Source organism: Phascolarctos cinereus, unplaced genomic scaffold, assembly GCF_003287225.1.
Source record: "Phascolarctos cinereus isolate Bilbo 61053 unplaced genomic scaffold, phaCin_HiC Scaffold_1;HRSCAF=81, whole genome shotgun sequence".
Taxonomy (NCBI): Eukaryota; Metazoa; Chordata; class Mammalia; order Diprotodontia; family Phascolarctidae; genus Phascolarctos; species Phascolarctos cinereus.
This window is the reverse complement of record NW_027555514.1, coordinates 273560652-273572369: the sequence shown is the minus strand read 5'-3', so window position 1 is coordinate 273572369 and position 11718 is coordinate 273560652.

The following is an 11718-nucleotide window of genomic DNA, read 5'->3' as shown; positions in this document are numbered from 1 at the left end:
TATCAGAATGCATGTAGTCTTGGGGTGGGGAAGGGAGGGAGGAGGAGATAATTTGGAACTCAGAATCTTAGAGAAGTGCATGTTGAAAACTAAAAATTAATTAATATTAAAAAAAAAAAGAAATGTGGTGTTGAATTTGAGAAACAGCTAGTCATCCTGTTTCATTAAAATAAAAATTCCCCCAGTTCTGTAAAAGGTATTTTAGAGTCAAATTGAGGAAAGCCTTCAATACCAAGCTAAGGAATTTATATTTCATCCTGTAGGCCAGGAAGAATTTTTTGATAAAGGTTGACAAGCTCATGCCTAATGCTTAATGGGTAGGAGGATTACACAATCAGACCTGTGCTTTGGAAAAATCACTTTGGTGGCTGTGTGGAAGATGAACTAGAGTAGGAAGAGGTTTGAGGTAGAGTGTCCAAATAGAAGGCTCTGGAAATAGTGAGAATAAGAACAGAAAGAGGAGAAGAGAAAATGAGTCCACAGAAAAATTCATTTTGGTAGCCGTGTGAGGAGGGTGGTTTAGAGAGGAGATATTCTAGGTCTCTGATTTGAAGGCACATCACTTTCTCTTTCTGAAACTGTCTTCTGATCTTACCTGGTTGGAGCAGGGAGGATCGATTACATACAATCTCTTAGACCACAGAGTCCAGCTATATGAGAGGTTTCTAGCCATAGCATACCAATGACCTCTTCTTGACATGCATGAGACTTCCCCCAGGAGGACCACTAATAACATTTAGTGGGTACTTTGTTACATATGTGGAAATTGAGAACATGATATGATTCCCTGGACCCTTTCCGACCTGTTCTCTGTAACTGAGGGAGAAGGGAAGAACCTGTGATTTCATTGGCATATGGATCTGCCCAGTGAGGAAACTCCCTTTACCAATGAAGGTCAGCATCTCTTCCAGAATTCCCTAGAGCACTGGTATCAAACTAAAACAGAACCAGGGGCTGCTACATAAGAATGCCTGCAGGCCATATATTGACTTAGAAAACCACACGTGTTTAGGTATTTCTTTTTTAAAAATTAATACATCAACATTGCAAAATCAGATAGAAACTACATTTTGATCTCATTCAGGCTGTACTCGGTGGTATTATGAGCCACTGAGGGGTAAAATGATTTACCCAGAGTCCTCCAGCCAGAGTGAGTCAGAGGTGAGACTCAAACCAAGGTTTTGCTCACTTTGAGGACCTCTCTCTATAGACAGATACAGATATATAGATATACACACATATACAAAAAATACATATACACACACATGTGTGTGTATCATTATATCTCCCTGCTTCCTGATCCTACCATCTCCTTAACAAAAGATTAATCATCTCTTTCCTCCACTAGCTCTAAGGCTTAAATACACACTAGGGCCCATTTTGGTAAATTTATACTAAGGTGTGCATGCCTGATATCTGAGATCCTTTCCAGAGACCAAGGTTTGAAAAGGGTAAATCCCCCGGGCTCCTGGAGGCATGACAGGAGACAGTGAATAATGTATCAGGCCATCTGAGCCCTACAACAGCCATGCAAAGTAAGTACTACCCAGTATTATTATCACCCCCATTTTAATAGATGAAGAAATGGAGCTGAAAGAGTGTAAATGACTCACTGAAAAGCACACAGCCAGCAAGCATGGGAGGTGGGGCCGGAACCCAGATTTCTCTTTTCTCTAAGCCTGGCACTTTCCCCACCACACGTTACATCTCTTCTCAGGAAAAGGATGCTGGCAGTGGGAACTGTCAGAAAGGAGAGACTGAGTCAAGACAAGACCAAGGGCCCATGGCCCTATTTTCCCCAGTCTATATCCTAGCTGACAAACTGGTTTATAAATGGAGGCATTGCGGCATAACGATACTCAAGAATCAGGTGACCTGATATTGGGACCATGACTAAACTAGACCCTAGACAAATCATTTACCTTCTTAAAGTCCTAGTTTTTTCAACTGTAGAATCTTCAACTGTAGGATAATACCTGAAGTCTTCCTTCTGCCACTTACCGCTTATATAACCTTGGGAAAAGCCCCATAAGGCAACTGAGTGGCACAATGGGTAGAATGTTGGCCCCATAGCAGAGGACCTGAGTTCAAATCTGGATGCAGACTCCTACTAGTTGTATGACCCTATGCAGGTCATTGCACCCTTTTTGCCTCAGTTTCCTCATCTATAAAATGAGCTGGAGAAGGAAACGGCAAACAACTCCAGTATCTTTGCCAAGAAAACCCCAAATGGGGCCATGAAGAGACACACAAACTAATTGACTAAACAATGACAACAGAGGTCACAAAGCCTCCAGACCTCAGTTTCGTCATCTATAAGCTGAGGGATAAATGGTCACTAATGTTCCTTCCTGCTCTAAAGCTGGCGTCCTAAAATCTCATGTGCTGCTTTTGTTGGTGTTGCTACTGATTGGTTTTCCACTCTTGGTGACCCCATTTGGGGTGGTTACCTTGCAGGAAAAATCCTTTGTAAGTCTTGAAGTAGTAGAGAAAAACATGAGCTGTTGGTATGGTAGAGAGGAAAAGGGAAAGGTAGGGACAAGATTGATTATTACCACATCCACCATGTGGCCCAAAGCCTCCAGAAGATCTCCACTGCAGCTGCCCATGTTTTATCATGGTTCCAAATGCAGCTATGGCCCAAACCCTATAACCCTGGTTTACTAAAATCCTGTAATTTCTTCCATTCACTCCACTACATGGGGATCAAATGTCCCTTCTTAGCTCCACCTAGTGGTAGTAGGTGAGCACAGTGTTCAAGGCTAAGTCCATCTTTTTCGAATACTAGGGATAGCTAAGGTCTGTCTCCTCTGTTTCAAAGTGATGCATCAGTTTTTAACCAATCTGTGCATACATGTTATATTTTTCTAGTAGAATGTAAAGTCATTGAAGCCAGGAACTGTGTCTTATTTCACCTTTGTATTTAGTATTCATCCATTAATTCAACCAGTATGTATTAAGCACCTGCTATATGCTCAACATTGGGGTAGGTGCCAGGGATCCAAATACAAAAAAATGAGACAGACTCTGTCCTCAAGGATCTTAAGTTCTATTGGAGGTGGGGAGAAACATGGAAGGTACATGTATGAGCAAAAACAAAATATATATATGTGTGTGTGTGTATATATGTATGTATGTATATATATTGTATATATATGTATGTATATTTTATATATGTATATACACACACACACACACACACACACACACACACACACACACAAAGAAAAATATAATTTGGAAAGGTCTCACATAGGAAGAGGCATTTTAATGAGTTTTGAAGGAACCTAGAGAGCCTAAGAGGTAGGGCTGAGGAAGGAGGACATCCCAGGCAGGGCAAAGAGACAGGAGGCAGAATATCACTTCAAAGCAAATTTCAATATGGCAGAAACATAGGGTTGTCTCCCTTGAGTCCCAGCTAAAAACTCATCTCTCTTCAGGAAGCCTTTCCTAATCCCTCTTAATTCTAGTGTCTTCCCTCTTGGTTGTTTAATTCCTATTTATTCTGTCTATAGTATATTTATACATGGACAATATGCGACACATAGTAGGCATTTAATAAAGGCTCATTGACTGAGTAACTGAGTAAAGGAGGTAATGTGTAGTAAGCCTGGAAAAGTAACCTAGAGTTAGATTTTGAAGGGATGTAAATGATAAATGGAGTTTATGCTAGAGGCAATGTGGAGTCACTGGAGCCTCACAAACAGGGGGATGACAGTTTTATCTGTGCTTTAGGAATATCACTTGGGCTGCTAAGTGGAAGATAGATTAGAGAGAAAGGAGATCTGATGATATAGAGCAAGTAGTTAGAATGCTATTGCAATGGTCCAAGATGGAGGTGATGAAGGTCTAAAATACCATGGTGACTAGAGTGGAGAGAAGAAAATGTAAGAGTCTAGGTCTAAACTCTTCTCACATGGTTATACTGAGATAGATAGATAGATAGATAGATAGATAGATAGATAGATAGATAGATGATGGATGGATGAATGGATGGATGGATGAAGTTTATAGTCTACTGGGAGAAATAATGGAGTACTGGAGCTGAGTATTGACTTGGAGTCAGAGGTAGGGAAAGAACAAACGTTTATTATGAACTTATTATATGACTTACTGTGCTAAGTGCTTTACCAATATGATCTCATTTGATCCTCATAACCCTGGGAGGTAGGTGGTATTGTGATCTCCATTTTACAGTTGAGCAAACTGAGGCAACAGAAGTTAAAGTGACTTGCCCAGAGTCACGGAGCTGAAAGTCGGAACCCATGTATTTGAACTCAGATATTCCTGACTCTAGCCACGTAGCTGAGTTCAAACTGGGTTCCACTAGTTGTTAGCTACGTGACACTGAGCATGTCACTTTATGTCTGTGGGCCTCAGTTTCCTCCTTTGTAAAAGAAGGAGTTGGGCAAGATGCTTTCTCAGAAGCCTTCCAACTCTAAGTTCTAAGGTTCTTTCTAGAGCTAACGTTCAATGACGTACTGTTGATAATTACAAGGTAAGATGCACACCTTGTCTCTACTCTAGGGCTATCCTTGACACATGGAGATAATGCTTCTCTACCCACCATCAATACAGGGCTTCAGTTTTGAGTCCTTCTTCTAGTGTCAAGGAAGGGTCATCTGTATGCATGTAAAAGGCAAGGGATGGTATGATAATACATATTGCAGACTTTTTCAAAGGCTGGAAATGTTTATTATAATGAAGGAAGAGGCCCAACAGTCTCAGATTAATAAGATGGAGAAGCTGGGAGCTTCTGAGGGCAGCTGAACAGTCCTCTGGCTAATAAACTGTGAGACCATGGGAAACAGAAAACGAGAAATAAGGAAAATGGAATGTGATGTCCAATTGTTTTTACTTGACCTGTGATTTCCTGAGTATAGGGAATTTCTAGTGAAGAACACCCCAGGCAAATACAGATTATCACCTGACTTACAGCTTGTAGTTTTAGAAGCTGCCTAGACCAGAGTATTCGGAGATAAAGTGAGTTACTTAGGGTCAGCCAGTAATGCATCAGAGGCAGGATTTGAACCTACGTCTTCCATTCTCTTTTGCCAGCTCTCTATCCAGTATGGCACCCTGCCTCATTGCTAACCCATTGTCCCATTACTGACTCAGAAATATCAGCTGTGGAGGCGGGTGTGGTGGTGTTTGAGTAGTCCCTGTCCTTAAGGCAGGGCCAATTTGACACAAAAGCAAGATTTTTTCTTGGTCCTCCTCTTCCCTTTCTAGTGCCTTTTACTTGCTACTGGTCTCTGTCCACTTTTCCCTTTCACCCCATTCCTTCAAGAAACCAGTGCCCCAAGGCTGTCCATAGCTACACAGTGGCTTTGTTGTCAAGCAGTCCAGCCACATGATTCATCTTTTGACATGACTCCATGCTACAGAAACTTCTCCCCTTGCCATAAAAAGGCATCTTATTTTACGATTGCATTCTCAGATAATGTGGTTAAATAATTTCCAAAGAATCCTAAAATATTAGGGCTGAATGAAATCAACCAACCAACATGAATTTCTTAAACACCTACTACATGCCAGGGGTTCAAAGAAAAATTGAGATAGTTCCTGCCCACGAAGAGCTTACATTCTATTAAATTGGTAGAAGTAAAATGGATATTTGCTCAGGTTTTCCCTTGTTGCTCACAAGAATAAACCTCAAAATCTGAAAAGGTTTTAGAAAGAAATTTATTAGGTCATTTGATAGAGAAGAGCAAACCAGAAAGGAGGAGAAAGCTGGGAAGCTCCCTCTCTCCTGGTTTTGGGATGGTTACATTATATAGGATTTTGACATGTGAGTCACACATAAATCACATGAAGGGTACCCAAAACACAAAGCCATAAGACCTCAGTGTGGGAACCCAAAATAAAAATGTTTTGGGGGCTTTCAGGATCTGGGGGAACCCAAAATTCTTTGTACCCATCTCCATTATCCCTAGAGAGTTACCGGAGTTAGGACAACATTCTGGGTACAGTCTCTAGTTGGATTTAAACAGCATAATAATAAGTTTTCCAAACAATATTATAAATGATAAATAATAATTTACAATCCCCTCTTCTTGGACTTAAGCCCAACATTCTCATATTAGCGACAGTATAATTATAGAAGCAGAAAAGCTGGGTTATGATATCAAAGGGAATTTATTAAAACAAGTTCAATCAATGGATATGGCCTCATTATCCATCTTGTCTAAAGCTTGATCTAGCTCATTTAAGGAGGAGAAGGGCCAGGTTGGTGACAAACTTTTCCCAATGTCTCATAGTCAGAGGGGTCAATTTGAGTAAGTCTCAGGGTTGTAAGACAGGGGGCTTAAACTTACATCAGGGACTAAGTGCAGTGTGGCCATGTGCACCGCAAAAACCATACTCTTGTGTTTCCTTTCATGTCATAAAAACTTAGCTCAGTAGAGTCATAATCTCGTCTATCTGTTGAGACAAACCTCATTAAACAGACTCTAAAGGTAAACTAAGTCAGGTTATGGATTAAACTACATTTAGAGGGGTCACACTGGATTGATTGAGAGGAAAGATCTATATATCATCAAGGTAACCAAGAAAACTAGGGTGAGGGAAATCCTCCCTTATACAGTTAGCTAGGGTAGTTGTTGTTTAGTGAATTATAATTGTGTCTGACTCTTTGTGACCCCAGTGGGGTTTTCTTGGCAAAGATACTGGAATGGCTTGCCATTTCCTTCTCCAGCTCATTTTACAGATGAGGAAACTGAGGAAAAAAGAGTTAAGTGACTTGTCCAGGGTCACAAAAAAATAACCAAATCACTTTAAGAAACTCAAACTTCACTTTGTCTTCTGAGGAATGTCAAACAGCTAACATATTCCTCCCTAAGTCAAGTTTTGGTCAGGTGAGTTAATATAAACAGAAGACTTGCAGATAACCAAAAATTTACAGGAGGAACAATTCTGATCCCTAAACAATAAATAAAAGGAATTAGGACATAGCTTTCTCTCAGGCAAACATAAACATCGTGAAGCAAAAAGACCAAGTGATACAATAATGACTGTCTATAATATAAAGTCTCCTTGTTCCTGGTAACTTGCTCCCAACATCCACTTAATCGGTACTTTTCACCTTGAGTCGCAGCCATCACACATAGTCGTCTGATCCCTGGAAATATCTTCCCTCGCCTCGTTCTCTGGGCAGTTCTTGAGGGGGCTTCTCCTACTTGGTTCACTCTTCTGATTCCAACTCTTACAGAGATTCCCTATTTAACGTTGCTAAACTCTGCCAGTAACAAAGACAATTTAGCACAAATTCCTAAGTTTTGTTTTCCAGTAACCAGTTCATGTGGTGAAAACCAGTTCAAACCTCTGCTCACCTCCTCACATTTCTAAAGGGCTCAAACATGCTCTTTTCACAACTCTGCAGGGTAATTTTGTTTGATTGTAGAGGTTTGAGGGGGAGGGGAGATCTGGGTCTGCAACTTTATTAGCATACACAGCGAAACTAGTATCAACCCCATTTTATAGTGAGGGAATGTTCATCTCTAAGATGTTAAGTGAGTCGGCCAGGGACACGGAGCTAGTTAGAGCTGGTGCTTGGATTTGAGTCAGGGTGTCCCCTAAGACTGGCAATAAATAAACACTTGTTAACTTGACTGACTCCAACTCCAGCACTCTTTCTACCACGCCTCACTGCCTGTCCTATTCCATCAATAAGTGTTCATGAAATGCCTCCTATGAGCCAGGCACTCTCCTAGGCTAGGAGAGACAAAGTCAACGAATGAAATAAATCCTACTCGCAAGGAGTCTTCACCCCAGTGTGGGGATGGGGAGGAAGAGAGGCAAGATTAGGTCGAAGACCATGTCTTATCGATGCTCAGGGTTTAAGGCTTGCTGATTGATCTCTGTTGATGCTAAAAGTTGAGATGTGCACTGAGATACTCTGGAGCCCTGGAAAGCTCTTTTAGAAGCTGGGGGACCTTTGCTTTGCCAGTTTTTTAAAACCAAATCTACAGAAAAATCCCTTTACCAATGCAGGTCAGCACTCACTCTTTAATTGATTGCCAAGTGGGTTGGTCACTTGCCCCACTTTAAGCAGCCAATATGGCCAGGGTCTTCTTGCCTCCAAAGCTGCCTAAGCCACACTTGACCTCACCTCCCAGAGGTCAAGTTTCATACGGTTGAGTGAACATTGTCTCCCCTAGGCTTCTTTGCATGTCTCTTCCACTCTACTACACCCCATGGCCTTGGGCTCCCACATCCTGTTTCTACTCAGGGTTCAAGACTGAGACCAAGAGAAGCCTGGGAAACCTGAGTTCCATGACTATCCCTTGCAGATAATGGATTAATTGGGTCGCTACTCAGTCAACAAGTACATTGATTCATGTCCCTGGATGAGGAAAAGGGTTCAAAGTAATTAGAAACCTGAATGACTAGATGGAACTGGTTAATGATGCATCACACATGGGTCTTAAGCAGAAGTCCAGCTTGTTTTGGGGGAAGGGGGGATCATTAGTGATCCATTAAGGACCCATTTCCTTAATGAATGAATCAGCCAGCAGATACACATTGCTACAGAGTAGAAAAAGACTTAGGGGAGAGAGAATACTTCAGAGACTGGATGTCCATTTACCAGAGATGTGCTCAAAGGGATTCTCAGTCAGATCAGTGTGGAACTTGATGACCTCTTAGGTCTCTGCCCATCTCGAGGTTATGTGATCCTGAGTATTTGAGATGGAAGGCACTGTGGCAACCACTGAGTCCTGCTGCTTCACAAATGAGGAAACTGAGAAGGATCTTGGCCCAGGTCTCACAGAGAGTTATTGGCAGAGCTGAGGTATACAGGCCAGGTTGCTGACTCTCAATATGGTGCCTTTTTTCCATTATACCCAGGATTACTCAAACAAAACTTAAAAAAAAAAGTTTTTAACTGCAAATCATGAACCTTCTCCATTGATTGAACCTGAAAATCAGGAAAGAGCTCCCTGAATCTGAAATAGTAACAATGGTTTTAGGACCAACTTTGATGTCCTTCTAATTAAGAAGCTTCTGTAGGATTTTCTTCTCCATCATAGTAAGCTTTAGGAATTCAATGTGGGATTAGATCTTTTTGTCTCCCCTGGGGTGAGATTTTGTCAGAGCCTTGCTGAAATCCAGGCATATGTATATGTGAAATCTCTTGGTCTCTTGGTCACAATATGTCATGTTCTTGAAGAACCCAAGTTGGTTCTTAATGACCAAGGACCACTTCCCTTTCTAAATGCTTATTAACTATCTCTTCAATAATACATCACTCTAAACTTTTACCAGGAATTGAAATCTGATTAAATACAGTGAATTAGAAGAGACACTTAAAGAATAGGACAGGGTAGATTAGCTCAGGATGGGGAGTAATTGAGACCAGATCTCTTTAAAGTAGACTGTTACTTAGCCAGACTTGAAGTCAAGAAGGCACTCTCTGCACAGGGTTCCAGTAAAATGCCTATCATCATAGGAGCTGTCTACAGAATCATGAGAGATTTCAGGTCTAATAATTGCCAACAGCAGGCAAGGTTACTGGAAGGATTTCAATTCTTGGCCAGACTGATCTATTATTGAAGGGCTAGCTTGTAAGCATTCAGAAAACGAAGCAGTGATCACTGGGTTCGTCAAGATCAGATTATATTAAGAGTAAGGGAATGTCATACGTGACTTAGGTTTTCAGCAAGGTTTTGGACAAAATTTCCCATTACATCCTTACAGACAAATATTGAGATGTGGGCTAGATGACAAGGAAGAGGAGGAACCGAGTAATTCTGCCTTCTCTCTCATATGTTATCATTGTCCCACCCATGTTGTACAATGATTCTATCCCTTCTTTGATTCTCTTTCTTCCAGGCTGGACAAAAAAAAATGGATTATGCCTCTTTTCCTCTGGTTCTGCCATTGATCGTGGCCCTTCCAGGAGTCTTATTTTTTAACTTCTGATTAGAGGGAAAGCACCATACTGAGAGTCAGCAATCTGGCTTCCAGACCTCAACTCTGCCAATAACTCTCTCAGACCTTGGGCGAGATAATCAAGGTCCAGATGATCATGTCACTACATGACTCTTGAGAGGCAGCATGACATAGTGGATGAGTAATCGACAATTTTGAGTCAGGAGGACCTGGATTCAAATCCTATCTCAAACCCTCATTAGTTGTATGACCATGAGCAAGTCACTTAACCTCTTTATGCTTCCCTTTCCTCATCTGCAAAATTGGAGGGAAGGGAAGTCAGACTCACTGCTCTCTATGGTACCTTCTAGCCCTGAATCTATGATTGCTGGCTTGACAGGGGCCAGGAATTCCACTGCTGTCCAAATTGTTATGTTCATTGAGTCCTATCTTCTATACAAAGCCTTTCCTGATCTCTTTGGCCACTTTAATTCTCTCCCTCTCTCTTGTATTTATTCTCTTTATTTATTCTATGTTAACTTGTGCATGTACCTGTTGTCTCTCCCCTATTAGAACATAAACTCTTTGAGAATAGGAATTATTTCATTTCTGTCTTTGTGTTCCCAGTACCTAGGATAGAGCTTAGCACATAGTAGGTGCCTAATAAATGCTTATGATGGATCGATCTGAATTATCGGATTAAAAGAAAGCCTGAGATCTAACACAGAGAACATACTCAATTGGTTTTCTTGCACAGGCTTTATGAAGAAAACATTAATGCAGAGAGAATTTATCAGTCTCTAGATAATACTTAGACAATCAGGCCTGCTCCTCGTGAATCCTCTAGACAAGGGAAGATCCTAACCCTTCCCCCATCCTCACCTCTCATTCCCACCAGATATAATGCCCAGCTCCAAGAATTTTGTTTATGCTATCAGCTCTCAAGCTCTTTGGCCTCATTGAGGACCCTTCCTCCCACAAGAGCTTTGTTTATCAATCCTTACCATTTCAGTTGTTTTTCATTCACGTCTGACTCTTTGTGACCCCATTTGGGGTCTTGTTGGCAAAGATACTGGAGTGGTTTACCATTCCCTTCTCCAGCTCATTTTACAGATGAGGAAACTGAGGCAAACAGAGTTAAGTGATTTGTCCAGGGCCACACAAGTAGTAAGTATCTAAGTCCGCATTTGAACTCAGGTTTTCCTGACTCAGGCCCGGTGCTCTATCCACTGAGCCACCTAGCTGCCTCCATTATGTTTACCATATTAGGAATTAAAATGTCTTAGTATTGTTATGAAGATAGTTTTGATATCATGAACCCCCAGAAAGGGTCTTGAGGACACCCAGGCATCCACAGACCACCCTTTGATAACAGTTGCTTTACACTGATCATAACTTTTTTCAACAGATGAGGAAAGTGACTTTTTTGGGTGTGGAAGTTGAGTTTGTATCTGAAGAGTGATGCTAGACCCAGGATCACCCACACTGGGGACCTGGTTCATACAGTGTTCACCCCTCAGAGTGCTTCTTCACCCTGGTGTCAAGTAATGGGCAGAGTCCAATGCTTGAGTGATACATGCAGTCCCAAATAAGCCATCATGGTCCTCACTCTGGTTCTACTTCCGCCACAACCTCCCACAACCACATCCCTGTCCCTCACCCCGCTTGCCTGACCCTCTTGTCTTCTCCCCAATGGCATGTGTGAACAAGCAAGCCTATTGCATTAAACCTGAAAGGGGGTAGTGTAAAAACACAATTCTTTCCTGACTCTCCTTTAGTATCAAAGCCAAGAACTTCTTCCTTCTTGCCAATATTCAGACATTCTCCTCCACGCTCCAAAGTTCCAAT